Raw genomic sequence first — 5,741 nt, forward strand, 5'->3', positions numbered from 1 at the left:
AAGTAGTTTACAAGAACCGTCCCTCTTCCCCACACACATGGCAGAAGAGACGGAGAGGACAGGGGAGGGAAGAAGTGCCCCCGGAAGAAGAGTCCGGTCTGGCAGAGCTGTAGCTAGGGAGGCCTCTCCTCGTGTCCCCCAGGCGCCTCCAGGCTGTCCTCTAAGTTCACCAAGCGTTCTGGATACGATGCTTCTGAAGGCCACAGAGGTGCCAGATACTGTTGCGATTTGAAGCCCGGGAAGAGAACGCCGCAGCAGTTTTCACCCCTCCGTCGTCCAGCGGACCAAACCCTCTCTCCCGCACGTCCGTGCACAGACGGCCTGGACTGCTTGCCCTGCTCCCACTCACAGCTGAACGCCTCCAGCCTCTGGCCAACCTCTCATGCCACGCTGCCAGCCTCCCTGGAGCTCAGCATCTTGCTCTCCATTGCAACTGCAGGACTTCGGCTTGACCTCCCCACAGTCTGTGATCTGAACCCTGCCCGACATCATGGTGGCCTCACTCTGTTGCGTTTGCCATGCTTCTCGCTGGGCAGGCAAAAACAGAACCCACTTATAAAGTCTAGGAGTCTCCCAGCGGCCCCCTGTTGGTCCTGGCTGGGGCCAGAGGGAGAAGCTGGGGTCGCCCCATCAGGCTGCCCAGCGCCGGCGCAGCCTCCACTGCCGCACCCACCGTGGGGGCACTTGGTATTCCCCGGGGCTCCACTACGGTTGCCGGTGCAGTGGGTGGAGGGGAAGGCCCCAGGGCCACGCTGGGGTGCTGGGCTGGGGGTGGCGGTCCTCGACTCCAGGCTGGGGAGGGGACTGGCAGGCTCTGTGGCCTTCAGCCCTGACTCCTGCTTCTCTTCAGGCCGCTCATCTGCCCTGTGGAACCAGGTGGGCAGCACCGGCGCACTCTGACTGCCGGTTCCGGTGGGCGCAGAGACCTCTGGCTGCACCTCCAGGATTTGGAGAGAACGCTGGGTGTTGGGGACAGGTGGGAGGCAGGACCTTACAGTGATGAACTCTCCCTCGGGTTTCTGTGACTTTAATATTAGGTACGTGGCCATTACCTCATCAAACTGCCTTCTTTTTAATGAATGTCGGATCTTGCCCCACTTAAAGCCCATGTTCATCATTTCCTCTATCACCCAGGGGTCCCTGTAATCACCGGGAAGCTCCCCGTAAGGCCTGAGGTCCTCCTGGCCCGTGTTGACCCACGGGCCGTTCATGAGATCTTCTCAAGTTATTCTCTGGCTGGGGGTGATGGTCATCATTTTGTGCAACAGTTGAACACAGTCAGGTGTTAAGGCTAGATAAGGGAACCGGATTCGCCCTCTGAGTACCTGCTGCCTCAGTGTTGCGACGTCCTCTCCTGGGAAAGGCAGGCAACCTGTGAGCATAACATAGAGCACGACACCGAGGCTCCAGACGTCGACTGGGGGGCCGTGGTACTTCCGGCGCAGCAAGATCTCCGGGGCAGCGTAAGACACGGTACCGCAGATGGACCCCAGCTTGCGGCCCAGAAACACAGTGCTCAGAACGAAGTCTGCCAGTTTTATGTTCAGCTCCTCATCCGGAAGAATGTTCTCCGGCTTCATGTCCCGGTGGACAATGCCTTTCCCATGGCAGTAGTGGACGGCAGAAACCAACTGCCGGAACATCACTCGGGCAGAAACCAACTGCCGGAACATCACTCGGGCAGAAACCAACTGCCGGAACATCACTCGGGCAGAAACCAACTGCCGGAACATCACTCGGGCCTCTTCCTCTGTCAGGCAGCCGTGGCGGTGGGTTTCTATATAACCATACATGTTTCCTCCAGGAACATACTCCATAACGAGGAGTAACAACTCTTCGGTGTCGATCACCTCCAACAACTGAACAATATTCGGATGATTCACAGCCTTCATAATCTGCACTTCACGGCCAAGTTTCTTGATTCTGGAGGGGGTCTGTTGCTTCTTTTCAATGACTTTAATGGCCACCTCCGTCCAGGTCGGGATGTGGCGGGCTAACCACACCTTGCCGAAGCCCCCCTCACCCACCGTCTCAATGAACTCATAGTTGTTAACATGGGGCGGCACGTCAACAGCAGCGGTGGCCGCACGGTCCGGAAGCATGGTCATCTGCTAGCTACACTGACAATGCTAACTATGCTAACTATGCTAACAAACAAAACTATAGTATGCTAACTAATACTAACTAATGATACTAACAACGCCACCTATGCTTACTGTGCTAATAAATAGTGGCCATGCTGAGGCCACGTCCCACATACAGCAACTAGAAGGATGTGCGACTATGACATACGACTATTTACTGGGGTTTTGGGGGAAAAAAAAAAGGAGGAGGATTGGCAATAGATGTTAGCTCAGAGCCAGTCTTCCTCAGCAAAAAGAGGAGGGTTAGCACAGATGTTAGCTCAGGGCTCATCTTGCTCACAAAAAAGGAAACCTGACATCACTAGTGTCAACAGAACGCCCAGATCATTTGCCGAACATGTGAGGTAACCATAAGAAGCAACACTAATCAAAACAGCGAGTCTGTGGGGACACTGTGGCCTGCAGAGCTTCCAGCCCACCTGCCTGCTCTCTCAGGAGACAGGCAGACAGGAGAAGCTGTCAGGGAAAGGAAGGGGGCGGGGCCAGGGCGAGGGGAGCTGGTGTCTCCTGGGGACAGAGCTTCAGGTCAGAAAGATGGAAAAGCTCTGGAGACAGGTGGTGGTGACGGCTACAACAACGGGAATGGACTGGATGCCACTGAACTGTACACGCTTAAAAATGGTGTAGGTGGTCAATTTCATAGGCGTATTTTACCACATTTTCTTTAAAAAGAAAAAACGTAAACAACATATTGGCACCAGAAATAAACTTTCATTTTGAGGAACTCTAAGGGACTGATGGTGAATTCTGAAAGGGTCAACCCTTCCCACTCCCAATGTCCCGCACAAGGCCCGCTGACACAGAGAGGCGTCCGGCGCTCCGGGAGGCACCGCTTTGGAGGGAGCCGGTCCCCACTCTTCACAGCGCCCTCAGGAGCAGGAGCTGGGCAGGGGAGGGGGGAGCCCAAGGACTCGGGAGGGACAGGCCCAAAAGCCACAGTGAAGGAAGGAGGAGTGAGAGCTGTGCAAAGAGCGGGGTGGATGGCGGCAGCGGAGACGCAGCCCACCCTCCACCCACCTGCAGGGTCCAGCCCCCCTGGGCAGAGGCAGGGGCTGCAGGGACCCAGGCAGAGAGGGGACCCACAAGGGGAGCAGGGAGAAAACAGCCCGGGAACCAGGCCAACTCGAGTCACCACACACTTCCCCCACACCCCTGCGGCCTGGTGAGGGGAGCTGAGCAAGGCCCCCCAGGCCCGCGGGAACCAAAGGTGCCGAGGGAAGAGCAGGGCCCAGAGAACCAGTCCCAGCTAACGCCGCCCACTCCTGACCCCGGCAACCCCTTCCTGTCTCCTGACGACAGCCCGCGGGTCTCACACAGTCCCGCCCCCGCCATCCTCTCTAACCTCACCTCCTGACCCCCCTCCCCTCACCAGTCACGCCTTATTTGTGCTCTTCCAAGGAGCTCAGCCCTCCTCGGGGCCTCTGCACTTGCTGTTCCCTGTCGCCGCTCCCTGCTCAGGCCCCAGTTCAGCTCCAAAGAAGCTTCTCCCGCCCACCCTATCCAAACACACAGTCCATCTCCTACAGCCGTTATCCCAGCATGCTATTCACGTCCTCACAGACTTAGCACCACGCAAAACGCAGCCGCTCATTTCATCTTCACTCCCACAGTCAAGCTCCACGACAGCAGGGCCTCACCTGCTTGCTCACGGTCACGGGCCCCAGGGCCTGGAACGGCGCCTGGCTCACAGAAGAGTCACCAGTAGTCATCACCTGTCTGCTAGGTGAACCCCCAGGCCTCATCTGGGACACACGGTTGTCAACCCGTGCTCGTCCCCTGGGGCACTCGCGCAGGACGGTCCTTCCCAGTGAGACCATCCTGGGCACTGTAGGCTGCTGGCACCTCTGCCCCACCCTCTAACTGCCAGAAAAAACACCAAATACAGCCCCCAGGTGAGAACACACGACCCAGGCCTATGGGTCTAAGACCCCCGGCAGAAGGAAGGAGGCGAGAGAGGTGGTCTCGGGGTGTGTGGATGAACAGGGCCCACAAGTGGGGTGTCTCCGGAAAAACACTCTTGACTAGGGCACAGAACTGCAGTGACAGGGTCAGAGAAGGCCAAACGAATGGGGTGCAGAGTTGCAAACTGGGGGGGGAGGGGCGCGGGGCGGGTGCCGGCTGAATTAAACCCACTCCTGTGGTAAAGCTTCCACATGGTAAATGTTTCTTTTGACCTCAGAGCCCGATTCTCCAGTTTCCCTCAGGTCCTGTCGCCTCCCCCGTCCAGCTCCCAGCCCGTGAACTGCCTCCGTCCTACAGGCTGAGTCCGTGAGCCAGCAGAAGGCAGCCGGGCTGGATGCTCTTCCAACTCGCCTCAGTACTGGAGGGCTTCCTGGAGGAGCCAGAGGAAACCCTGCGCCCCACGTCTCCCCCCAACTGCACCTGCAAAGGGCTACAAGGCGACAGGCTGCTGCTTCCTCCTGCGGCTCAAAAAGAGCCCAAAATGGCCACTGTAATTTTAAATTACCCCGGGTTACCTTGCCAGCTGTTTACAGTTATCTCCCTTTTCGGGGGGCTTTTATCAAGGTGGCCATAACAAACAAGGTCTGATAGTGAGCCAGGGCGAGCAGCTCCCCCAAGAATCATCAAGGGGTTGGCTCTTTCCCTTAAGTGTCCTGGCACCCACACAGTGCAGCTCATTTAAGCCCCGGACGAGCTGCCACTGCCGACTGCCTCACCACGAACAATGAGGGCCCAGTAAGATATGTTCTTCAGCAGGGGTCCCTATGAGGCCCCTGCACATCATGGGCAGACACCCCGACACCTCTGTAAAGTCCCCAGTCACCTGGGAACGTCCCGAAGGACCAGAGGGAACAGTGCCTCTTTTCTTCAGGGTCACAAGACCCTCCTAAGATTAGTCTAAAAGGCAGTTTGTTACAGTCACCGAGAAACTCAGTCCCCAAGCAGCCAATTTTAACAAATAACACAGTCAAACATAGACAAACACGAACAGATATAGAAATCCAATCTCTGGGACTCTAACCCAGGGTACCCTGGAACCCTACCCCAGAGTTCGGGACTCGAACCCGATCCTTTTGAGTGCCCCAGCGGCTGTCACCTTTACATCGTCTCCCACAATCCTAGCCTTGGGACTTGAACCCAGCAACCAAATCTCACCAGTGGGGGCTCTAACCCACAATCCTGGCAAGATATTAGACAATTTTAGGCACAGGCACATTTTAACAAGGTCACTCACCCAAATGCAAAAGACGTCTGATCTTGGAGCTCTTGACAGACACAGACAGACACAGACAAACTAGACACTGGTTCCTAGATTCCGGGTGAAGACCTATTCTTCTTCCCACTCTGGCAGGGCACCCTATTTACCAGATGGTCCCCCTTCTCAAAGAGGGGACACCAGATGGAGGGGAAGGAAAGTTCTCGGTGGTGGACCCCGGAAGTGACTCACCCTACTCCAGATGGGAGCCCGTCGACCCCACCAGATGTAGCCATTTCTCTTCCCACCACATCAGCGTTAGGAGGCAGCCGGCGTCGGCACGGGAGAGCAGGTAGGGCAGATCCCCCAAGACAAAGAGAGTCTCAGCAGCCACTAGGGACTTACCCAACAGGCCGCCCATCCCAGGTCAGCTGGCCACG

At 56.9% G+C, this 5,741-nt stretch overlaps 1 pseudogene; it reads right to left on the minus strand.

Annotated features, from left to right (window-relative positions):
- Window positions 1–662: 662 nt before the first annotated feature.
- Window positions 663–3,241, minus strand: LOC147917110 (serine/threonine-protein kinase MARK2 pseudogene; annotated as a pseudogene).
- Window positions 3,242–5,741: the final 2,500 nt, after the last annotated feature.

This window comes from Ceratotherium simum, chromosome 5 (genome assembly GCF_057802395.1).
Source record: "Ceratotherium simum simum isolate JZ-2026a chromosome 5, ASM5780239v1, whole genome shotgun sequence".
Classification (NCBI taxonomy): domain Eukaryota; kingdom Metazoa; phylum Chordata; class Mammalia; order Perissodactyla; family Rhinocerotidae; genus Ceratotherium; species Ceratotherium simum.